The sequence below is a fragment of the Acanthochromis polyacanthus genome, chromosome 14, assembly GCF_021347895.1.
Source record: "Acanthochromis polyacanthus isolate Apoly-LR-REF ecotype Palm Island chromosome 14, KAUST_Apoly_ChrSc, whole genome shotgun sequence".
Taxonomy (NCBI): domain Eukaryota; kingdom Metazoa; phylum Chordata; class Actinopteri; family Pomacentridae; genus Acanthochromis; species Acanthochromis polyacanthus.
In genome coordinates, this window is record NC_067126.1 from 20,188,409 (window position 1) to 20,214,503 (window position 26,095).

At 39.6% G+C, this 26,095-nt stretch overlaps 1 protein-coding gene across 2 annotated transcripts in view; it reads left to right on the top strand.

The window, feature by feature from the left end:
- Window positions 1-3,071: 3,071 nt before the first annotated feature.
- calcrla (calcitonin receptor-like a) overlaps window positions 3,072-26,095 on the top strand; it is a 38,523-nt gene continuing 15,499 nt past the window's right edge. The window contains exon 1 of one of the 2 annotated variants that reach the window (XM_022191852.2): window positions 3,072-3,289. The gene's annotated coding sequence lies outside the window, so the exon portion shown is untranslated. The remainder of the gene's footprint in view (window positions 3,290-26,095) is intronic. The other variant, XM_022191849.2, reaches the window with a different exon arrangement.

The window sequence follows — 26,095 nt, forward strand, 5'->3', positions numbered from 1 at the left end:
TTTTCTTTTCTCTGAATTTATCAGTTTAAAGCTTATGAACATCACTAATCGGCAGTAGTGGAGGAAGTTTTCCCATCCTTTCCTTAAGTTAAAGTACTAACATCTCACCGCAAAAGTACTCTGTGACAACTGAAAGTCCTGCACTGAACATTTTTACTTCATTGAAAGTAAGTATTATCACAAATCTGTACTTAAAGTATTAAAATGCAAAAGTACTCAGTGCAGAGAAATGCCCCATGTGACTGTAATACTGTTGTGCCATTAGATTGTTATTCCTCATACATTCATATAAAAGCAGGATTTGCAGTTGGCTGAGGTGGAGGTCATTTTCAACTATGAACTGCAACTAATGATTGTTTTCTTCATGGTCCAATGTGATGACTATTTTCTCCATTCATTACATTTAAACTTGACTTTGCAAACAATCTGAAACTATTACTGTCATCACAAATGCTCCTAACAACTATTTTGATAGTTGCCAATTTTCTCTTAAGTGACCAACTCATGACCGACCAGTTTTTTAAGTTGTATAAACGGTAGATGAGTCAATAACAAAGTATATTTTATAAGCTCTTCATATGTTTTGTGTGCCACAATCATAATTTGTGAAATAACTAAAGCTGTCCAATCAATTTAGTGGATGAAAAGTACAATAGTTTCCTCTGAGATGTAGCGGAGTGGAAGTAGGAAGTAGAATTATAAGAAAAAGTAAAGTAAAAGTGCCTTAATTCTATCCTTAAATATAGTTACTAAAGTTAATGCACTTAGTGATATTTCAAAATTGCTGTATCTTCTCGGGCACTGTCAGCTCTTTTTGATAATACATTAAATTAAATTAAAGTTCAGGGCTGGAAAATGCCTTGGTGGTGAGCACTGATCGCTGGTTTGTGGCCAGGCCTGGGACTGGATCTTTCTGTGTTGAGTTTCATAAATGACAACTGCAACAGTTGTCTTCAAGCTGCATTTGTCAGTGTCTTTCCATTAATGCCAAATGCATTATGAGATGGGTTGTTCATAGTGACAAACCCACAGAGAATTATCACCTAACTCTGTAGCTCCTCACAGTCTTTCCACTCGTTGTTGTTACACTTATGATTAATCATTTTTAAGACCATCATTTTCTACTGTTCAGTTTTGTCTAACTGCTCTGGTCAACATGGCTTCCAGCAGCAGCAGGAAGCTGATTACACTGAATACAGTTTTTAAAAAAACAAACAAAAAAACAGCATATTACTTGCAGAGAACTAGATCACTGACAAATTAGCAAGTAGCAGGTAACCATAGTGAAGCATTTAGCTGTTAAAGACACATTTGTCTGAGCAGCTGGTGAAAACCATGGCAATTTTCCAAATCAGTCCTTGTTTCCTGTATTATAAAAGCATGTTGTCTCTGCCATACTCTGGCATTTTATTACAGTGTGTGAGTTCAGAGTGTGTAAATTATCCACTGTATAGCACACTCAAAACTAAAGAAACAGATGTGCATTGCTTTCCTAAAACTATACACAAATGCAATGGACTGTACTTTACTCTGACAGTTTATTTTTTACATGAAGTTGAGCAACTCAGCAGCTGCTAACGACAGTTTTGCAAAAATAATGATTAGTAGGTGGATGAAATCTAAGCTTACTATTAGGTTACTATCAGGTCAATATTTTATGGGAAAGGAGTGAATGAGCAAATCTTAGACCAATACAGGGCTAAAAGCAAAATGATGAAATGAATAGCATTAACCAGACGGACAGAAACACAACTCCAAATCAATGCTAATGTAATTTTGCATGCAGGATGTCTAAGCAAGTAATGTCCCCTTCAATACCATATGACATGTATCTAGTGTTTTTTTTCTCTCAAATCTAGTCATAATCAGCCTATGAAAAACAAATAAAGCATTCAGCTTTAACATATAAAATACATATAACTGCAAGTCAGCTTGTTGTTGTTATTCATGCTGAGGACAAGTGGGGTTTAAAAAAATGAAGCAAATGTCAAAACTACAGCTACTTGAATGACCACTAGAGGCTGGCTCCAAAAACGAGTTAATCCCCATAGAGCTCCATTTTAAAATGCCCAAATTTACAACGCAAATTCATGTTGTATATCGTTCTTTAAAGTTAATTATTTTTTTTTTGCTTATTTCTCTGCTAATGTACATGAGGTGAATTTTTAAACAGCTTCTCTATATAAGTTGCCTAAAGGCAAATGTTTTGCATAATTTAGGGCATGTCTGGCAGGTGAGCGCCATGAAAAGGCAGTCCATGACCAGGAGATGTCAGCTCAACTCCTGCTCCACTTCTTCAGCAATTTTTGCAACTGTCAGGACTTAAATGGAGTCAAGGGTTGTAAAGATAGTGATGAAATGGCTTTTAATGCGCTGTTCAAGAATGCGGCTGATGTCATGGAGGATTTGTCCACCTTTATAGACATTCAATGCTCATAGCCTAGTAAGTATTCAATTTTTTTCTCTCATTATTTTGGACAGATTAGTCCTAATCAGTCCAGAACTTTCGATTTGTTGTAGGATCGCAATCACGTGATCATCAGCAGGCAGCTGATGTAGTGTTCACTTGCAGTCAGTTACAGTGGTGCTGTGCTGCTATCTCACAATGATACAGAAATATTTAACAAATCCATGGATCCAGACTATAAGCTGTATCACTGCCAAAATCTAATCACTTGGTCCTTGTGTCATTTCTGATCTTCCTTGAAAATTTCATCCGAATCCATCAGTCCGTTTTTGAGTAATGTTGCTAACAGACAAGTAGCCTATTTCTAATATTCTGCTACAACCCTGGTTGTGTTGGGCAGGTTGGGTGGCCCAGAGAACGAAAGCATAATTACCAGCCCCAAATCTTGCATGGATTTTAAGCGTTTCTCTCCTAAAGACTCAGCATCTTAAGCAGCAGGTTGGAGCTCTGCAGACTGTGGTGGGGAGAGAAAGTAAACAGAATTTTCCAGTAAAAAAAAAAACAAAGAAGCTGCAGTTTAACAACACAAACTGCACTCATAAGTGTGCAGCAGCGTGTGGGAGTTGAGAGTGTAAAAGTGGCCACAGCTTCCAGGTCCTCAGCTCCAGTGTGATGTAACAGGAAGCAGTGGGTTGCCTTCCAACGTCAACCTGACAGCACTTTCAGCTGCGCTCATTGCGCGCCGGAGACCCGCTGGCTGTGCTGCTCTGCGCCCCAAACCAGCTCACAGTCTGAGGATTGCCTCGTTCCGGATCGAACCTTCTTCTTCTTCTGCTGCTGCTGCCGGATTTTACTCTCTGGTAGGACGAGCTGACGCGGAGTGTGAGTTGTGTGCGATGCGCTGTGTTCCTTCCATGTTTTCCAGGCGTTTCGAGCTGCAGCTCTGTCGTACACAATTAACGCGGAGTTGACAAGGCGTTTTGTTCGGCGCTGTGTGTTTATCGAGGTCATTTGAGCGCTATTTGCACGGATTACTGAGCCGAGGAAGATGCATTAATAGAATATACTGCTTTGTCCTGAATCCAAACGTTCAGACTCCAGCCTGAGCATCGTTGCTGGGTCCAGTTAATCTGCAGTCCTTCTGTCAGGAGCTGCATGTAGAAATATGGATGGAATTGAAATAGCAGTTACTGTGGACACTATAAGTCCACCCAGGCGCGTCATGTATCACCGTTTAGATCACATATTTAACAGCTGTCTCTCATGAGACAATCAGACTCACCTTTTCCTGATTTATTCACGATGTGCCAGATTGTAGGTTGTACATCGAGTGATGCATACAGGGCTTTACTCAGTCTACCGTGCAGTCTAAGCACGCGTTAAGGAAAAGCGTAAAAGCCCATTTAAAAGGAACGAAATTACGCAGGATCTTGTATTTACACGCATAGAAAATATTTCATATCACAATCTGATCGACTCAGCTGTGGTGGATACAGACTCAGTTTTCCTCCCAGACCTCATATTAATTCCATAGATTGAATAATCAAGTGTATTGGAATGAAACAGCAGCCAGGCTTTTCCCATGGATTAATCTGGGAGAGAAATGAATCAGCTCCATTCAGCAGCGAGCCTTTGGTGTCAGCAATAGTCACTGGTTGCTAAATCATCTGCAAGGTTACATAAGCTGCAGATTTGGACATGTTGGAAGTTTGTGGGCTGGACAGTGAAGAGATGATGATGGTGATGGTGGTGATGATGATGTGTAGGAGGAGGGTATGATGACGATGGTCACCGTTGGCAGAGGATGCTGTGCTGAGGAAAGATGTGCTGGAATCGTTATGAAGGAGGTGACCGCAGAGGTAACTCCCAGGACAAGCACACTGCTTATTCACAGCACAGTTAGTGGACACCAGTGAACTCCTCTCATCAGCACTTTGAATTTGATCTGGTTGCAAATGTGATGCAGAGTACTGCTACTTTTTGCAATGACGATGTGGAATGTTTTCAGTCAGCACTTTAAAAGTGAACCTCTTTGGCACTTCCAGCAGTTATGAATTGAACTGAGTGTATAAAATGTCACAGCATCAGGTTTTATGGGCTGGTTTTGTTTGCCTATTTGTCTTTAAACTCCTATCTCTCTCTATTATACCTGTTCCTGGCAGCAGAAGAAAAACAGAGTTTGGGGAATTACAACTGCAAGGTTAAGGAAATATTGTGCTCATGGTTGAACATTGAATATGGAAACAGCTGCAGTCAGTCTCTCAAATTCATTAAAATGTGATGGATGTTTTAAGATTTTTTTCTTGGTAATATCTAATATTAACAGCCAAGTAAATTATAAACAAATAGTGTTTTTTTTTTTTTTTTTTTTTTTAGAAAAGCACAGCATCCTTAGATATTGCTTTTAAGATATGTATCGATGGAGCATATTGATCAAGGAGCTGGTTAACACATTTGAAATTGATGCATTTGCTGTAAAAATGTCAATTTTAAAGATAGCACTAACTCCAACACAAGAATCCATTGAAATGCCTTTATTTATTCATGATGTATTTGTTAAAAGACATCTTTCAGCATTTATCCTGCGGTGCACGTAGTGTTGTGGGTGGGAAATGACTTTAAGATACCAGAGTGACTGCAGGCAAAGGCAACTGCATCCCAGCCAAAGCAGCACTTTATAAAATGATTTAATTATGTTGGGGATTTTGGGAAAAACTGTAAAACTGGTCTGATTGTCAGCCAAACCGATAATCACTTGACCCCTAGTTGATACGCTTAAACAGATGGGAATAAAACAACAGACAACAGCAAAGATAGGAATCATTATTTGACGGATTGCGTAATTGAGAAAAAGTGAAGAAACCTCTTTGACTTCTTGCATATGTCAGATAATTTACATCTTCAACAAATTAGTATTTATTTGTTTTACTTCTTGAAGATATATTCAATAATTCACAAGGTGTGAAAATGCTGAATAAATAACCAAAAATTTGTGCACGAGAAATATGTATTTTTGCTTCTCCTATCCTGTTGATCATGACCTCTCTCATTTATGTTACGTTTCCTAATAATGAGCCCCCCAGCTCTGAAACATTACCTTTCACCGTGCTAAATGAATGTCAGTTTCTGCAATGAAATAAATGATTCAAAATATATGTTGTTAAATGTATGTTGTTATTTTTAGACCATTTCCACGTAAATGTCCATCATAGACAGGATTATTAAAGGACACAAGTGCTGAGAGATGCCAAAAAAAGACGCTTGGCAAAACTGTGTTTTAGCTGCTGTCCTTGCATGTCGGCTGTCAGGACACTTTGGACAGTGAATGCATCAAAGCTGCCAGTTGGCAGAGCTGTCAGATGGGTCTTTGAGGCCATTTTGCTGTGACATCTTCCAGTGGCCCGGGCCTACACTAAATGCATGAGCTGATTGTGCAGCGGGAATGTCGTGCATTCAGTCCTCAAACTCTCATGCTGAGTGTTTACCGCCTGAGTCCAGAAAACGGCTATTAAATGTGGGCGAGACAAAGGTCTTGGCAGCATAGCTCCCAAAGCCTTTGCAATCTCTATGGTATGGTGGATCTTTCCTAAAGCAATGGCATTTAGAGTAGCGTGACAGTGGACTCTTATTTCACTGTAGTGATTCTGACATACAGTAGCTTAGTGATGTTGAAAGGCTGAATTTAGGGCCATTATTTACACCCAAGCAGGAAAGGGATGATTCCTTTTTTTGCTTTTCACACGGGAGAAGCAGTTGTGTAGCATTTTTTGTCAATATATGTGTTTACATGCTGCCTTTATGATGAATCATCTTATAAACATTGCTGGTGACCTACTGTGAGGAGAGCAAAGGCCACCTGATTCTCGGTCATCAGAGTAATGACAATTCTCATGAAATGTGACCCCTCATAAATCATCAAAGCACAGAGGGATCCTGCAGGCGGCTCATTATAGATTCTCCTGTTATATTCCTTGTACTGTTGGTGGACACTGCAGAGTCTGTGTATTAACTGAGGCATCTGATCAACAATTTCTAATTCTTACCGCACCTTTTACAGCCCTTCCGATGTGTTCAAGTTGAGCCCTTATTGTGTTTCAGCTCAGATTAAATCAGCGAGCCTGGTATATGTTATATGTTTTTCCTGTGTGCCTACCCCAGGCTGAAGTTATCGTATTACACCAAAGCACAATGATGTACATTTGCAACGCTCCCCTCAGGTTCTGGATTCAGTTTCAGGGATGTGAAACCTTTTAAGGTGATTTTTTCCCCTCATACATTATGAAGGGTCATTTTTTTCCCCTTCTCCTGTTTAATTTCAATGCACATGGTGCCTGATAGGAGCTGTCATGGGTTCATGTCTTCAGGAGCAGCATGTGGGCAGGTAGTGATTGGCAGTGGGAGCTGCAGTGCTTTGTGGAGGATAGAGGGGAGTGGAAAGAGGCTGTGTGGTTTCTAAGGGTGTTCCATGTTTGTGTGAGCTAAACAAACTGTCAGTGACACAAGCTTCCTGATTTACTGTGTGGGAGGGGGCTCCTGGCATACAGAATAGAGGAAATGGTCCCTGGGAAGCTCTGCGTGTTTGTCTGTTTGTCTTCCAAAGGTGAACCTGCGGCGCTGGGTAGTCGCTACAAATGAGTGTTAAATAAATTCCAGTTCAGTCACTGCCCCATATAAGAACGTTACCCCATTCTCTTCATGAGGATTTGACAAATAAAGTCCATTAATAAATCATTTGCTACAAGGACACAGAATTCTGGTTTTGCAGAGCTCAGTTTCCAACCAGTTTACACTGCTTTGGATCTCTTTCCCATCCTGAATTTTCTGCTGCTGTGAGCAAATGTCTTCAACTGACATTTCTGTTGGATCTCCAATTAGCTAACTTACTCTACTGTGAAAATATGACTATTATTATTGTCAAGCTTAGGCTGCCGCAAGCTGTGCCAAAACCCCTTCCATAATACTGCAGTTAATTGGTTTCCAAGGTTAATAAAAGTCTCAAATTGCATGCTTCCCTTTAGAGAAACACTGTCTGTATTATTTATAGTGGATATTATCACGGCTCATAGCGTGACCTGGATGAATCCTCAGTTGTTAATGGCTGGAGAGATTTTTACATTACCGTGCATCTCTAGAAAGGTATCAATCTGATTTCAAATATACTTATTGCAGTCATCGCTAGGCATGGGCCGGTTACCGGTTTTAAGGTATACCACGGTATGAAAAAGTCAAGGTTTCAAAACCACTAAAATTTTCCGTCATACTGTTCCTGCGGTATGAGCGTTTTTTTTTAATGTGACGTCTCATCAGGGAGAAAGTAGAGGTCCCTCACGCTGTGTGAAGCTGCAGCCTAAAGCGCCCCTCCCCCCGCTCACCTGCGTTTGTTGTGAGTGACAAGCAGGCTGTGTGATGGCTGAAGGAGGCGAGCCCCCGGAACTTTTTCCGCCGTCCAAGCGGACTAAGTCGGCTGTTTGGGAATACTTCGGCTACCGTAAAAAGCCAGACGGCCACGGCTTGGAGGAAGAAGGTCGCCCGACGTGCAAAACTCATCTCTATCTTTTAGTAACTTTTTTTATATTTTAACTGAGGCAGATATGGTAACTACACACGTGGACAAAATTGTTGGTACCCCTCAGTTAAAGAAGGAAAAACCCACAATTCTCACTGAAATCACTTGAAACTCACAAAAGTAACAATAAATAAAAATTTATTGAAAATGAAATAATCAAAATCAGCCATCACTTTTGAATTGTTGATTAACATAATTATTTAAAAAAACAAACTAATGAAATAGGGCTGGACAAAAATGATGGTACCCATAACTTCATATTTTGTTGCACAACCTTTTGAGGCAATCACTGCAATTAAACGATTTCTGTATTTGTCAATGAGCGTTCTGCAGCTGTCAACAGGTATTTTGGCCTACTCCTCATGAGCAAACAGCTCCAGTTGTCTCAGGTTTGATGGGTGTCTTCTCCAAATGGCATGTTTCAGCTCCTTCCACATATGTTCAATGGGATTCAGATCTGGGCTCATAGAAGGCCACTTTAGAATAGTCCAACGCTTTTCTCTCAGCCATTCTTGGGTGTTTTTGGCTGTGTGTTTTGGATCGTTGTCCTGTTGGAAGACCCATGACCTGCGACTGAGATCAAGCTTTCTGACACTAGGCAGCACATTTCTCTCCAGAATGCCTTGATAGTCTTCAGATTTCATCGTACCTTGCACACTTTCAAGACACCCTGTGCCAGATGCAGCAAAGCAGCCCCAAAACATTACTGAGCCTCCTCCATGTTTCACCGTAGGGACAGTGTTCTTTTCTTCGTATGCTTGGTTTTTGAGTCTATGAACATAGAGTTGATGTGCCTTACCAAAAAGCTCCAGTTTGGTCTCATCTGTCCAAAGGACATTCTCCCAGAAGCTTTGTGGCTTGTCAACATGCATTTTTGCAAATTCCAGTCTGGCTTTTTTATGAGTTTTTTTCAGCAGTGGTGTCCTCCTTGGTCGTCTCCCATGAAGTCCACTTTGGCTCAAACAACGACGAATGGTGCGATCTGACACTGATGTACCTTGGCCTTGGAGTTCACCTTTAATTTCTTTGGAGGTTGCTCTGGGCTCTCTGGATACAATTTGAACGATCCGTCTCTTCAATTTGTCATCAATTTTCCTCTTGCGGCCACGTCCAGGGAGGTTGGCTACTGTCCCGTGGGTCTTGAACTTCTGAATAATATGAGCCACTGTTGTCACAGGAACTTCAAGCTGTTTAGAGATGGTCTTATAGCCTTTACCTTTAAGATGTTTGTCTATAATTTTTTTTCGGATGTCCTGGGACAATTCTCTCCTTCGCTTTCTGTTGTCCATGTTCAGTGTGGTACACACCTTTTCACCAAACAGCAGGGTGACTACTTGTCTCCCTTTAAATAGGCAGACTGACTGATTATGAGTTTGGAAACACCTGTGATGTCAATTAAATGACACACCTGAGTTAATCATGTCACTCTGGTCAAATAGTTTTCAATCTTTTATAGAGGTACCATCATTTTTGTCCAGGCCTGTTTCATTAGTTTGTTTTTTTAAATAATTATGTTAATCAACAATTCAAAAGTAATGGCTGTTTTTGATTATTTAATTTTCAATAAATTTTTATTTATTGTTACTTTTGTGAGTTTCAAGTGATTTCAGTGAGAATTGTGGGTTTTTCCTTCTTTAACTGAGGGATACCAACAATTTTGTCCACGTGTGTAGCTTGCTAAGGATTTATCTTAGCATGCTAGTTACCATATCTGCCTTAGTTAAAAAAAAAAAAAAAGTTATCCACAACTTTTTTCTTTCATCAATCTTTATTGCTAAGATGGATAACATCAGCTAGTTTACTCTCTAACATGACGTGAAGAAGAGAGACACACGTGTAATGTTTTATTTTGTATGTCTTATTTTTTTATTTTTAGGACAGCAGCAGCTCTGGCAGCAACAGGGCGTCCACCTCAAAAGCTGAAGCTCAGCCCACAATTCAGCAATCATTTAGTCATTCAGTCATTTATTTTAAATACATATTTTCTAATGTCCATCGTGTTCTATATATTGTTTAAAAATATAAGACTGTTCAATTGAAACGTTTTTTCCTTTTTTTAAAAAAAAAATACAGACATTCAAAGTACACATTTTAGAGCTGCAATCATAATACCGTGAAACCGTGATATTTTTGCCTAAGGTTATCATACCGTCAGAATCTCATACCGGCCCATGCCTAGTCATCGCAAAACATGGAATTTTCGTCGCAGTTTTCGTTTTAGAAAAGTTAATCACGTCCTTTTCTTACTCTTCAGATAGTGTCAGCATATAGTGTATTGATAGTTTTATTTTTAATCCAACCAGCTGTCTACACAGGTTGCATGTTTCATGATTCAGTTGGGCTACACTCTTGAAAAACATGACCTATCACAGTCATGACTATTTTCTGCCATTACACATGACTAACAGCCTTAATTGTATGTTGGGGCCAGAATGCTACCAATATGTGGGTGAGCTATGCTGTACTGTGCCTGTATGCTTTCTGCATAGATGGAAAACTGTAGGGTTGCCCCCTGAAAGTTGATATTTTGAAGCATGAGTTGAAGATCTCTGACTTGACTCAGGTTGTCTCGAGTGGAGGGCTTGTTGTCAACCATGTGTTGATATGCGCTGTGGGGAACTGATCAGAGAAGCTGATACCTGAAGTGGACTGATGCTTCTTTAACCCTTTGGTGTACAACATGGGTCAAAAGTAACCCATATTCAATGGAAAATGTGCATCTCTTGACCCATGTTGAGCATCAAAGAGTTAAGGAACATATCTTTGAACTTTATCCACTGTCCAGTCCAGTTGTGTGGGCAGTAAGCACCTTAGCATTTAAGAACTAATGTTGCCAGCAGGTAGTGCATGCCAACAGGGGTGGTTAGGTTTCTGTACTCAGCCTTTAAGGGTCTAAAGTGTCGAGGCCTAAGTTCCAGTGTAACAGCTATCCTGATGTTATGTACCATGTTGACAGTCCTAGATGAAAGGAAACGAAGGCCCTGTTCATGCAACGTTAGGGCGCTGTGGCTCTCTGCATCCCTTTCATCCCTGTAGAATGGCCTGGACAATCTCAATGCTCTGAATTTTATTTAACTGCTTAAATAACATAATAAACTACTATGTTTATTCATTTACATGTTATTTGTGATTCAATTTTAAACACAATAAGAGCTTGGTACAAAGAAATGCACTGCTTGTCTCACTATTCCATCAATGGATGAGTTGAAAACTGGATACTGGACTCAAAGGACACTTTTTCACTGGAATGAAAACTTGCTTGCCAAGAACATGACCCACAAGAGTTTTCTAGCTCTCTAGCATTTGCAGATGGCATTAGTGTTTCCCTGCACATGTTCCCCCACCCACAGCGTCCTTCCTGGCCCCTAGGTGACTAAAATAAAACACTGCTGGTGCTGGAGAGTAGGGCTGAACAATTGATTCCTTTCCAATTAAAATTTGGATTTTGAACCATGCTATTACCACTTTGGAAAGACTACAATTTAGGATAGACGAGCTGAGGCTATTAAATAATAAGGCGGCTGCTGTAATTCAATTTGAATTAATTTGAGCACATTGAAACTTTCAGGGGCTGCACAGTGTTTCAGTGGTTAGCACTCTGCCTTGCAGCTAGAAGATCCCTGGTTCGCATCCTGGCCTGAGAGTTTGCATGTTCTCCCTCTGCATGTGTGGGTTTTCTCCGGGTACTCCAGTCCAAAAACATGCAGAGGTTTACTGGTAATTCTAAATTGTCCATAGGTGTGAATGTGATTGATTGTCTCTATATTTAGCCCTGTGATACACTGGTGACCTGTCCAGGGTGTCTACTGCCTTTGCCCTAAGTCATCTGGGATATACTCCCATGACCCTAATGAGGATTAAGAGGTGGATAGATAATGGATGGATTGATGGATGGAACTTTCAGGGGTTGTTGCCCCTTGATCAACAAATAAATTGGTTTAGGCAGGTACACTGTGGTCCAACTAACATGAGCTCAGTCTCATCATTTAAAAACTGTACATTTTAAACTGTTGTGTCGATGGTTTTACAAATTGATTCTTTTGATGGTATTATTTGTGTTAATGTTCCATCACGTTTTAAATCTATTACAAAGTGAATATCAATAAAGCTTGATTTTAGCATTTCATATTGCAAATTCCAATCTGTCTGACCAATAGCAATCAGATATTTCCCTGACCTTGTTTGCAGTCATCCTGTCAGCAGCTTTATAAAGGTGATCTATGCCAGTGTTGCTTTTTGAGCCTCATTACTATGAGTGGCCACCAGGAAAAATCAGCAGCAAGGCTGAGTGGCAACACCATACCTAGCTCTCCTTACACCTCCACTTAACTAAAGCTGTGGCTGCTGCTCTGCTAATGTTTAGGTGAGCCAGACAGCAACCTGCTACACAAGAGCCACCAATTGAACAGGCAATAACACTGTAGCTTTCCTGCTGAGGCTGCATTCTTGTTCAGCTTCCACATAATCATGTCTTCTTGTGCACCTCGGCTTGTTCTACCAGTGACCAAACAGCCATCCACTGAGAGAAGTGAGCTACCATCAACAGTGTGCAGGCTAATGAGCTAACACTGTATTCCTGTCTTGTAGTTTACTGTGCTGTCTTTACTTCTTAATATTCAATGGTTTGTATTTTGCTCGCTGTTCCAAGCTCACACACGGAGACATATTGAAAAAGCAACATTTCTGGTACTTGAATTTTGTACTCTTTTTATTGCTAAACCAGACAGTTAAATTACAACCCATTACATCTGACAGACAAATGAGATTACTACTTAAAATGTCAGGTGGACTGTAAATGTGTGTGCATAATAATGAAAATTGTGTTATATTTTCTAAACTTAGATCACATTTTTTTCAAGTTTTGCCAGATTCATACTTTTTAAGCCTTTATGCACAGTTATTAACCACGCCCGATGGGTACGTCGGTGGGGTTATTGCATTCGGTGCGGTATCTGTCTGGGTATGTATGTATGTATGTATGTGGCTATGTCCGGTCCGATATCTCTGCAACCGCTGAAGTCAGGATAATCAAACTTGACACTGAAGATCAGTCTAAGGTCCCCTGCTCAGTTGTGGAGTTACAGGTCAGCAGATCAAGTAGGGAGGGAGATAAGTACGATGATCAAAATTGATACATATTGCATCAGTTGTACAGGGTTTTCGCCAGCAGAGGGCGGGGTTCTGCCCTCTACTGAGGGCTCATCTAGTTAGGACTGTTTTTCCTAATACGATGCTGTTTCAGTTGATTACGAAGCTTGCTAGGGGTTAACCTACCATCAGCCTGTCCCATTATTATTATATTATTATATCTTTATTTGGGATGGTACTGGGATATACCACTGTTGTTCTGGTTTCTGTTGTGAACCTGCCTACATGTGTGGCTCACACATGTGATCAGTTACATGTTTTATCAGAAACCTCAAAGCGAACAGAGCAACTTGAACCTCTTAGTAATGACGTGAATAGCACTCTTGGAGGTCAAGTCTAGGGCCCGCAGCGAGCACATGGAGGATATTCCTTGGCTTCCTTGGAGCTGTTAAAATTGACCGAGCTCCAGTGTTATTTTTGTCGTGACAGGACCCAGAGGGAACCACTCACTCCCCGAGGACCCTGTGTTTGACTTTGTTGGACTGTAATACGTATTAAAAGACACTCATTCAAGTGTTATAACAAAGGAATACATAATGCATTAATGGCATGTTTTTGGTAGACAGTTACAGATGTCTAACTACTTTACTGCTCTTCCATGTTCACTATGATCAGTGTCAGTAGCAAAGTATGTCATATTTTACCCTGGGAATTCAAGAATCTCTTTTACTAACCCAGAATGTGAGCGCAGCATGGAGCTCTGGAAATGTCTGGATGGATAGAATGACACTGAACACAGAGAGGATTAGTACAAGGTGCTTGACTAGCTTGCAAAAAGCCCTCAAAGGACATATTTTTCAGTACATAGTGTTTTTGCGGTTAGAAGAAACTGATATCTGAGTTGAAGCATCTTTGATAAAATCCACTGATATGAAGAAGTATTAACCTATTCCTAAATATAATGTAGTAGAATGATAAACACTTTTTTATAGCCTCAGGCCAGATTTTAGCTTGAAAATCCCCCTCCAGCTGTATGGCACTTTAATGGCCACTAATGACTTCTGCAAACACAGATGTGAAACTGTGTTCTGTGCAAAGCAGCAGCTTGGTAGGATGCAGAAATATCACATAGAAGGAAAAAAAAAAACTGTCAAAGAAGCTTGAGCTTTTGTGCAAAGCTGTCAGCCTGTCGGTGCACTTAGAGCACTTGACAAAGAAAGTCTACTGACCTGTGAAAATGTGGCTCCATGTAGTGGAAAGAATTGGTGGAATTAGCCACACATTCCCGCCAGACTGTACTGTACGCCCCAGGTTAAGCAGTGAGCACATACTCAGCAGGTTAGTCTATTTTGAACGCAGCCTGGTAGCCCTATAGCTATATCAAAACATTTACATTGACAGCGAGGAGAATTACTAGCAGCTATGCAGGTGCTGTGAACGATGGTGCCTTGTGTATTTTTAACCAGTGTATTTTTAACTCGATATTTGTACTATTTTTTCCTTTGCGTAGACTACAGGCCTCTGGAATAGGATCCTTTTTCTATGATGAGACTTTGAGTACTCACAGCCTCCTTTAACAGTAACTGAAGACAACCGTGGTGTTTGTTAGTTTTTTGTTGTCAAGTTTGATTGATGAGGGCATGGTGTTGAAGCGAAGGCAAATTTCAGATTCGGAGGGAAGATGTAATTTTAAAAGACTGGAATCAGCAGGAGCTGCGAGCCTATCTCTTTGTTAAGGTACTGCAGAAATGTAAGTGCTTCTGAACAGCCCTGTCTCCCAAATATTATGTTTCTAAACCGCTAAACTGCATTCTCACCAATGTTTTAAGGCAAACACACTCTATATGTTTTAAATCAACATATTTCGGTCATTTATATGATTCATATTATCCATCCAATCATATATTAAGTGGGGTTAAACTCATCAAACTGGTAACAGGGAAAATGGAGGAGAAGTTCCAAACATCTTGTTATAGATTTGCATTTTAATCCAGTCTTTCCTATTCTTCCTATTCACAAATGTGTAATATCTGAACCTAAACAAACAGTAAATGAAAACTGAAAGTAAAATAGCTAAATGGAAACGCACTCATCCCTGCCAGGACACAAACAATAGTGTCCCAGGTGACAGTTCTGTTGCAATCATGCCATTGTGCTCATGTTGAAGTGGAAGCCTTTTCTACATTACAATCTCAGCTTTCTTGGAGAAAGTACATTTCTTTGAAAATGTAAGTAACAGAAACTATGGTGGTATAGGAATATAGCTCATGGGAGATTGGGTAACTCTCAAGTTTACAAGTATCTGCATTACATCTCACTTGTTTAATCTGTAAAAAAACGTGCAGTTGGTGCTGGCTATGAACAATAGCAAATTGCATTTTTGAGCAGATTGATGAAGTTAAGTAGCCAGTTTTACAGGTACTGATTAGTGGATTCTTTTGTCAGAGCATAGCAGTGATAGAACAAACACTGAGATCCTTTACTGAGTTAAAAATCAAAGTACAGTCGTGTCAAAATTATCATACAATTAATTACTGTGTTGTCCTATTGTTACCTCCGCCAGGAGGTTATGTAATCACCGGAGTTTGTTTGTCTGTCTGTCCGTCTGTGTGTGTGTGTGTGTGTGTGTCTGTCTGTTTGTCTGTTAAAGCATAACTCAAAAAGTCATAGACGGATTTTCACCAAATTTTTACAGGATGTCCGGAAGAGCAAGAGTAAGAATCGATTAGATTTTGGAGGTGATCCGAATCACCGTCTGGATCCAGGAATTTTTTGAAAGTCGAAGGACAAGAGAGCTTCAAAAAATTCCTGGATCCAGACGGTGATTCGGATCACCTCCAAAATCTAATCGATTCTTACTCTTGCTCTTCCGGACATCCTGTAAAAATTTGGTGAAAATCCATCCATGACTTTTTGAGTTATGCTGTTAACAGACAAACAGACAGACACACACACACACACACACACACACACAGACACACAGACGGACAGACAGACAAACGGTATGGCGGAGGTATGCGCTCTCCGAGTGCTTTTCTAGTTTGTGTTGACATTGGTGTTGATACATTACTTGTGTTGATTAAATTGCTCCTGTAGACTCCCTCTTTGTCACATTCTCTGAGCCAGTTTGTGATTGTGTTTCAAAAGTAAAAGTAGTTATTTTGCTGCAAATTGATCCCTGTGATTCACATATTCATTTACTCTCAAACTAATGCATCAGTGCACAGGCAGGATTTTATTGCTCTAACTGGTGCAGGTGGTGTTATTTTCTGGGGGTCAGGAGGTGATTACAGACAAAGAAAAAACACTTCAGTTACAAATTGTTTTGACAGATTGCATACTTTTTCAACTTACTGCATTTTTTGTTGAAAAAGTAAGGTTTGTTTTCTTGATTATTATTGTTCAATTTTATTGGAGCCCAAGTGATGTGGAGCCCAAATCTGACACTTTCATAAGAGCGCACAAGTCAGAAAAATTGAAGCTCTGTGGGTTTCTAATACATGAGGATACACATATACATGTACACACAGGCTGGTGACCCCATTTACAGTCCTATAGAGCAGTGGAAGTGCTACAAAACTGTACTTAAGTAGAGTACTTGAGAAAATGTCAATCAGCTGCAGGCTCCAGCTACATTTATATTATATAGACATGAAAATGGTGTCAGTTCTGCCTTAACTCCTTAAGAAAGTAAATGAATGTTTTTTTTTTAAATGTCAAACTATTGTTGTCAGAAACTATTTTGTTATTTGGTTCAAAGCTGAGAAAACCAAGAAGAACAGAGAATTTGGTTTCATAGGGGCTCCTTTTGATTTTTGTCTGAAGGAACGGAGTTGACATGGCAGGTGTTAATTAAATCTCTTTTTCAGATTTCAGAAGAGACATTTGTGATGTTCAGCTGTCATCCTGACACTAAAGCATTTCTTTCAGTAAGTTGGGCCTGCTGCCTGCTGTGTGCTAATGCTGTTGTGTTTGCCAGTTTTTCGGACTGTTTTCCACAATACATGAAATCTCTCTGGATTGTTTGTGACTCATGTAGAGTTCAGCTGCTGAATATGTGTTATAATTAGAACTTTATTAAGTGCTTCATGATGTTTACAAAAGTGATGTTATACTATATTACATTATAACTTTTTAAATCCCAAACATCCTTGACATTCAGAATGGTATGTCATAACATGCAGTAATAAGGCCGTGAAACCACATCCTGTATGACATAAGTATATATGTATTTTTTTGCTCATGTTCAAAAGGTTTTTGGCTGTTCTTTTTTCTAACAGCGTTGCTCTATTTGACACCGGCAGTAACCCTCCATGCACCAAGCTCTTACTGTATATAGTGGCCAGAAATGCTTTAAACTTGTTTTTTTTTTTTAGCTCATTTAGATTAGTAAAGTTCAAGAGACTTCGTATCAGTTTAACTGAAACATGATCAGATCCATTCAAATATGTCAGAATGTGACCTTTTGATGGTAATATTAATCAATATTTTTATACAGTTATGATCCGGCTGTCTAGGGAAGCCGGAAAGTAACAAAAAGAATGCGAAACAGAACTGAGTTCCAGAGTGGTAGGCTGGGATTTATTTGAAATTGGGTATGGACACAACAACACAAATAGTGTGGGGCTTAAAAGCAAATGAGTGCTATTGAAATCACAGAAATAAACAAACCCAAAAGTGAATTTTACTCAGAAGTTGGTATTACAAAACTGGGAGAAAATAAAAGATAAGAGATATAAAGACAACTCTAAACCAAAATACACAGCAGCAGCACCCCTAACTGAGAACTAACAAAGGATTCGCTCATAGTGTTTCCTCACAAGTCTCAGATCCCTAGCTAGCGTCTACTCTCAAATGCACACTAACCACGAGCACAAATATTCACAAATGTTCACCAGGCAGCTCAACTTCTCTTAATACAAACTGCCCCGAAGCCGGCATGAACGAACCTAGTAAACGCCAGCTGGAACCATGATTGTAGGCAGTAATTCGGTCTGCTCCAGTCCAGTTTGGCTGCAGAGGTTGTAGACCGGACAAGAATACGGAGATGGGAGGGATGAAGGTGCAGGACCGGCTCTCATCTGAACATAATACAGATTACCCAGAGGGGGAGAAGCGCAGCAGCCCAGAAACGTAACATATACGTACAATGAATCATTTGTATTTGTCATAGTTTGTGTTATTTCTGGTTCAGACACTGTCTCATTGGAGCATTGAGTAGCTTAAAACTGCAGTACAGTCTCCCTCTTCAAACAGTACGAGTAATTACACAATGTCAATGCGTGCTTATGACGTTGATTGCTTTCTGTTTCAGACTGTAATCCTTCCTTTTTTTATTTGTTGCATTAGAAACTTTTCTTGGATACTTTCCAGAGTTGTCTGCCATAGTTCTATCTTATGCCATCTCACTCACTGTAGTTCCTCACCTCTTCAGTTGGGGCAACTAATGTTATCGCGGTTCAAGCAAAAATGTATTGCTACAAGTGTACTGGGAGGGCTGCCACAGAAACCAGACTTAAAACCCCCGTAAACTGTAAAACAAGGAAAGATTTGTCAGCTGCTGATAGGCCTAATGGATACTGTGTGAACTCGTTTGGCTTGCATGTAACATACATTCATTTCTACTCTCAAGCTGTAAGCGGAAAGCATTGTACTTACAGTGGCAAACTAGATACCAGCAAGACTCAAAATTAATTTTAATGTTGTTCCATTACTGCTGGATGTGGAACTTCCCAGCTGTTTGCCAACACATTAACCTTATCACCATCATAAGGGGACAATATGCCACTGATGTGTTTCCGGCTTGTTTCACTGCACCCAAGGGACTGGAAAACCTAATTAATGCAGCCGCTCATCCAGAGGTAGATGCATATTCTGAGCAAATCGCAGCCTTTTCAGATAAATGCCAAAGCGACAGGGGAAAAAAGCTATACAATTCAAACTTCTACTAGGAAAAACACCACATTCTGCAAAACCCTTAGATTACACTAAATGTAGCCATTTGCTGTAACCTATTTGTTTCTCCAGTGCAATATTTTCTGTTCTTGAGTACTTTTAAGGCGGGAAGAAGCTGCATATACTGTTTAAAATATATATTCTGTGTATGTAAATATATCCATATTTTTTAACTATACTGTATACATAAGAAAGCCCACATGAATGATTGATTCATAAGCGCTCCATCCAATGTACTGTACATCCATCCAACAACCCACCCATGCATTTACTTTCTGCCTTGCTGCAAAAGAGCACACTATGTTCTGCACAGCTACTGAGCATCAGCATTGGATGAAGATTGTGTGCGACATAATCTTTCAATATTCATAATTCCTTGGGATACTTGGTTGCGTCATCTATCCCTTGACCGTACAGCTTCCAGGGCTTGACAGACTATAGACTATGTTCTTATTTTCCCTGTCAACTAAGAACATTAGTTCTAGAACGTAGACTTTTCCCCTTCTCTGGACCATCGTTGTAAATAGATCCATGTGCTTTGCCCTGAGGCCGCTTGCATGCTGGTGAGGGTGTGAATGCAGTGACAGGAATACTTTGGTATCTGAGTTGTTGTCTGCTTCAAAACCACAAGAACACAACCTCCCTCTTGCTCTGTTAACGCAAAGAATTTTGCGTGCATCAGTCAGAGTGGGTGGATTAAAACGTGAGGTCTTTTCATGAAACAAAGACGACTCACGCCTCGTTCACATCTGTGTGGGATGGCTATTGTTTATCCTGACATCTGGTGATGCCCTTGGCAACTCGGAGGTCTGCTCTCATGTCCTGAGCCTGGTAGCATCAGTGACTACACTCTAATTCAGACCTTTCTTAGTCACATGGGAGGATCTAAATGTACAGCTGATCCTGTGGGAAAAGTCCATGAGCTATATTTGGCCCTGTTGATTAAGACAGGAAGCTCTCAGAAAAGCTGTGTTTTTACACTGTTTCAAGGGCATCTCCTCTACTTTCTTGTTCCCACATACCCATCATCTCCCGCAGACAGACAGACATGGGGTTTCTCCCTTATGCAGACCCTCTTCTATCCCCTCTGTTCTGCCATCAGCTCTTACTGTTCTCACAAAATGACAGAAAATAGGAGGAGACCAAGCTAACTGGAACCCATTTCTTCCTTCTAGGCCACATCAGTCGGAATGTCACAATGACTCACAGTTTTAATCATTCATTTTTTTTGTGGAATAAAAAGGATGATGCACCAGTTTAAGTTTTTATCAGACGATAAGTAGATGTGCATGTACAGAAATAGAGTAACAATATTAAAGACATCATAAGAAGTGAAACGCCATACTGAAAATAAAATTACCATGTTCTAGCCACTAACAATCAAAGAGAGGTTGTGTGTGATGATATGAATGTCAAGGCGGTTCAGTCGGGTGCAGGGTGGTATCTTGCTATTAGTCTGAGCTGATGAACTGCACCTGCACTCCTCGTGTTGTTTCCCAGCAAGCGTGTTTGATGTTAAGATATTAAGCCAAGCTGGTAAAGATACGGACACGTGCTGCATGTGTTGCATGTAAAGCAAACTGGACTGGAAGTGTCATGTCCATGATCTGGAGTATACTGAGAGAGTGGATTACCTTAATTCTACATTCAACAGTGCTTGTTTTCCAGAGAGAGAACTGAAAACAGTGTTTGGGTGTTTGCAACATTAGGTTGACAGTTCATTTCAAAACTAAATGATAAAATCCATGTGACGTGAAACAGCACACATATGCAGAAGATGTTGCAATATCTCAGTCTGTCAGTGTGATAGTGTATGTTTTCACAGCAGCATGTTTTATCTAGACCAAAAAGTTTTTCTTACATCTAAAGAGTTTTTTTTCCAAAGCCACTATGTCACATTATTTATAGCTGAATGTATCAAGAATATACACTACTGTTCAAAAGTTTGGGGTCACCTAGACAGTTTCATGTTTTCCATGAAAACTCACACTTTTATTCATGTGCTAACATAATTGCACAAGGGTTTTTTTTTAGTCATCAATTAGCCTTTCAACACCATTAGCTAGCACAATGTAGCATCAGAACACAGGAGTGATGGTTGCTGGAAATGTTCCTCTGTATTCCTATGTAGATATTCCATTAAAAATCAGCCGTTTTCAACTTGAAAAGTCATTTATCACATTGACAATGTCTAGACTGTATTTCTGATTATTTAATGTTGTCTTTATTGAAAAAAATGTTTTAAAAATAATGACATTTCTAAATGACCCCGAACTTTTGAACAGTGGTATATGTTGTGGTTGCTGCTTTGAAGCCGAACTACATTTAATTATCAGATGTGGCTCTCAGATATTTAACCACTGAACAATATGGTCTTAAGATTAGCACACAGAGCGTAAATAAAAGATGGATGTAGCCATCATGGCATCACCCACTGGTTTCTGGCTACTGTCTAGAACCCTGAAGTTTGGCATCTTAGCTGTGGCCATGTAGGGTTTTTGAAACGGCAGATTAACTGCCTAGCTCTACTATTTGAAAATAAAATGTGAACATTTGATGTCCATTCAATAAACAGGGATATTTTTCCTTCTTTGCTGACGCTAAATGGAGACAACTCGTGAGCTGTGCTGAACAGGCAGTTGTGTCAGCAAACCACTGAGAAGTGTGAAAGCATTTCAAATTTGACACATTGAGTTAAAAAAAAAAATGTTGATGAAAATAATTCTATTTGCTGCCTTTTAAAATGTGCTGGCCCAGCAGTAATGCAGGCTTGTCTCTTAGTTAAAAGCAATAATTATATACCATAGTTTGGATTTAGTATAAATACATTCAGACAAATTAGTTCTAAGCTGTTATTACAATATGTCCTCATGTGTGTAATCAGAGAATCAAGATAAATAGCGTTGCATTACATGCTAGAAATAAAACTGCTATATGGTTTATTTATATGCTTATATAAATCTGTGCTTGGAACATGACCCTGCACTAAATGTTCCATGGCTCCCTCTGTTTATTGAAATGATGACTGATGATGAAGACTGCACGTCATTTGAAATCAGATCCAGAAGGCACAACTGTGCAGCTTCCCTTGCTTGCCCCTTGTTTATACAGCAAACACAAGGCACTGAAGATCACTGTACCCCGGTGACCAGTTTTGTGTTTATCTTTCAAAGATTGATAACAGGATTCCAGCAACATTGTAGTGTGACAGCAGAGTATTTTCTTTTGCATTCTCACCACACACCTTCATTCATCTTTCAGCACACTGGATCACATTAGATTGTCTTTGGTGACAGCTTGAAGAAATGATCACTTCAAACAGCCATTGTGTTGTTGATTTCAGCTGCTACTACAATGTAGACATGACTGAGTGTGTTTCACATATTGTACAATTTCTACAGTTTCATTGAGCAGATGCTTTTATCCAAAGCGATGTACATCTGAAAGCAGACACAACACAAGCAAAGATCTAGTCAGGAGAAAACAAATTGGCTAAATGCCATACAGCAATGAAACAATAAAAAAGCATATGTTGCATATGCTTTTGCAAAGAATCATTCAGTGATAATTACTGTGCAGCGTTTTAGTCTTGGGTGGCATTTTTGAGGTGAAAATCTATCAACATGAACGGTAATAACAGAGACATAATGCCACAGCAGCAGATCATATATTGATTGTTTGTGTTCCTGCAAGCAGAGTCTTAATCAATGCTCATGGCTTTCCCCATCTTACATTAAGCCCATATCCTGCTGTAGATTTAATGAGGCAGTAATGAAGTTATAGTCCCTCACCAGTCTAATGGACATCCGAATGCCATTGGGCAGAATTTAGTGGAACTTAGAGTGTGGGGCGCCGAACATCCTGTGAGTGCAAAAGGATGTTTATAGTGCAACACAACATCTCTGCAGGGACACTAGGAGTTGATAAGTACAGCCTGGACTCTGGCACTGGGTGAGAAGACAGCAGATGTTATGCATAGACTGTTTTTCTGGGTAACTCTCGGCATGCTGGCAGATGTAATAGGTGATGTCAGCCTTTGTGCAAAGTGTACATGACTAACCACTTCAGTGAAAACACTCTGAGGTACTACAGATAATAGTGGACCACCCACAGTTTGTGCTGGTCTGTGGTTGGATTAAGTTGACCCAAACAGATCAATAATCAAGTGTTGTGCTTCTGTGGAGGTTGCTCTCTTAGCTTTGGGCTGCAATTAGCAAAACAATATTCATGGTTTTTGTTGATCATTAATTCACCTGTTCTTTGTGTGTTTTATATCCACTGTCTAATGGTACAAAAAACTAAACCTGTGTGAGATTCGGTGTGAAATTGACTTGTTTAGCTGCTACATAAATGCAGAACATACTGAGATAAACAAATACTTACCTGACTTGGGACAGGAAAAGGAGCAGAGTTACTTACAATCAGAGTTTCAGGTTTTTGCTTTCAGGAAGCAGTAAAAGCAAAAGATACCTTGTCATTTGTGATGGATTTCAGTAGCCACTAAAGCCAACCTTTGTGACTTTATTTCTATATTTCTGATCACTAAAGATGGGTACCAAATTAAAGGGGGCCCCCCAAAAAAGGAAATTCTGTTATACTGTAAAGAACATTTAGCTGCCATGGTTTGAGTCCACGTGTCCCCTCAGAGGGAAAACAACACAAAGATCTTTGTCCAATAGATAAAACTTTCTGTCATGATGGGAGTGACGTCTTCCAGGATAACAGCCCCTCCAACCATAGGATACCAGAATCATCAGTGAATAGTTTGATGAAAATTATATGTATGAATTTTATGAACAGTTACCAGATCTCACCCCAGCTGAACACATGGGCAATTTGGGAGCTATGTGTTACAAAGCGCTCACCATCAAAAATCAGAGGATATCCACAGCCTCCAAAATAATTAAAGACAGCTTCAGTGTATTGCTGGGAGCTTTACAATGGTGAAATTCTAAGCCAAGCTAACAATGTCATATATAAGAGGACAGAACGCTACTTCTTCTCTGAACTTTATCTACATTGTAAAAGACATGATGTTGCATATTTTGCAATAGTAAATAGTTCGATAAAGTATTAGCAGTTCCCCCAGGTGGAAACGTTAGATCGAGATGGAGGCAGGTGATGTTTTAACGCAGTTTTCAAGGTGGAATCTGTGATTCTACTAGTTGCTTTTGCTCACATCGCCTCCTCTCCCCTATATTTTTTTTTTTAGTGTACAAACAGAACAGAACCAGAAGTATCACTGGAAATAAAGGATATATTCACTTAATTTATAGATTACTTTACCAGATCAGAATTACATGCTCCACCTTTAAGAGAAGATTAATTGTGAGCTGTTTGAGGTTATGTTGGGACATCCCACTGCTTCCTGCATCGGAGCCAAATATTGCGTTTTATTCTAAATTGCTGTTTTGAATTAGTTGCATGCTACACAAAAGACTTGGTTTGGGACATGCAGAATTAAAACTTTATTGTCTCAGTATCATTTGGTTTGAATAAGGAAAACATATTTGAAGAATGGCTTCTGATGAAATTAAAAACGACATACAGTAATAAGTCCAAGCACTCTTCATCCCTCCATGGCATTCAGTACATAAGGTTTTCTTTAAAGAGCTTGTATGGAGATGATTGTGCATGTTCAATACGTCACCCTAATCACTGTGAAGCTAAAGCATGCATGTTTTTTGTTGTTTCCATCATAAACAAGGTATTTATGGTGAAAGTGAACAAAATGTCATGGTGGGAATTTCCAGCATGACATTTTATTCAATTTGGATTCCATTTAAATGGGAGGGGTAAGGGTTTTTTCTTTATTACCACCTTAAGGATTAGGTAAACCGAATTATTTGTCTGCTTAAAAAAAGCTCTGACCTGAGGAAATGGAATGAGTACGTAATCACAATCACTGTAGCCATGAGCAACATTCAAGGAACTATTGGGAAAGCTTTCTTTGACGTCTGTTCTGTGTTTCCATTTGACAAGATACATCCTCTGTATCACTGCTAATGTATGAAAAACAACTCTTGCCAAGAAACAGCTGGGGAACTTGGCAAAGCAGAGTGCAGTGTGTGTGTGAATGTGTGCGCGTGCATTTTTGCGTGTTTGCATGCATGCATGTGTGACAGAGCAGCTGATCTTTTCCTGGCTGTTTCTAATTTGCACATCACCATAATGTTTTACAATCCCAGTTTCAGTAAGCCCCTCCACCTCCCTTCCTCTCCCCAGTGCTTTAACTCTGAGCAGACTTCAGGAGACCTGGGAGAGTTAAGTGGGTCAAATCCCTCTCTGATGTACTGACGGATGGCCCCCTGCTTTGTCACTTCATTTATTTTTCAGCTTGTGCTTAGACTGTGGACATTTTTTTTTTGTCAGAGAAATTGTTTGGTTTTTGTAACTAAGCAAGGAATGTTCAAGCTTTTTTGTGGAGTTTAAGTTGTGCAAAGCGGCACCATTTCAACTAATTTGCTGTACCAAAATTGTATAAGTCTTAATGATAATATGTAGTATTTGGTATGCTATTTATTTTAAATTTAAAACAAGTTTCAAATCAGTTGGGTCAAATATCTGTTTTAAAACAGGTTTCCAGATTTCAGACACACATAAACCTATGTATATAAATATTTCTGGTTTAAAAAAGAGGCAACTTTTGATGTTTGCTATGGCTGCACAATGTGTCAATGCAACGTCAAGGTTGTGATGCGTACATGTGCAATAGTCACATCACAGGAAATGAAGTGTAAAGTACGACGAATTGACTCAAGCACATCATGTTCAAACTTATTTTGCTGCCTGGTGCAATAAGGAAACTTGCGCATCTCATTTTCCATGACTAATCTGCAAGAGAAGTCTTTCTGATGGATCCTAATTTTCCCTGAAAGTGTTTAACATTCAGACTCCACATGTGCATGACACAATCAACAAGAAACAGGAGATGATTACTGAAAAGGAAGATTTAGTTGCAAAAAGAAATAAACATCTGTTGTACAGAAATATTGCAGCTGCAGAAAGGATGACATTGACCAAAAGACAGGTATTTTGTCGACAGTGCCCAACAATTGTTACTTACTGTGAAAAGAACA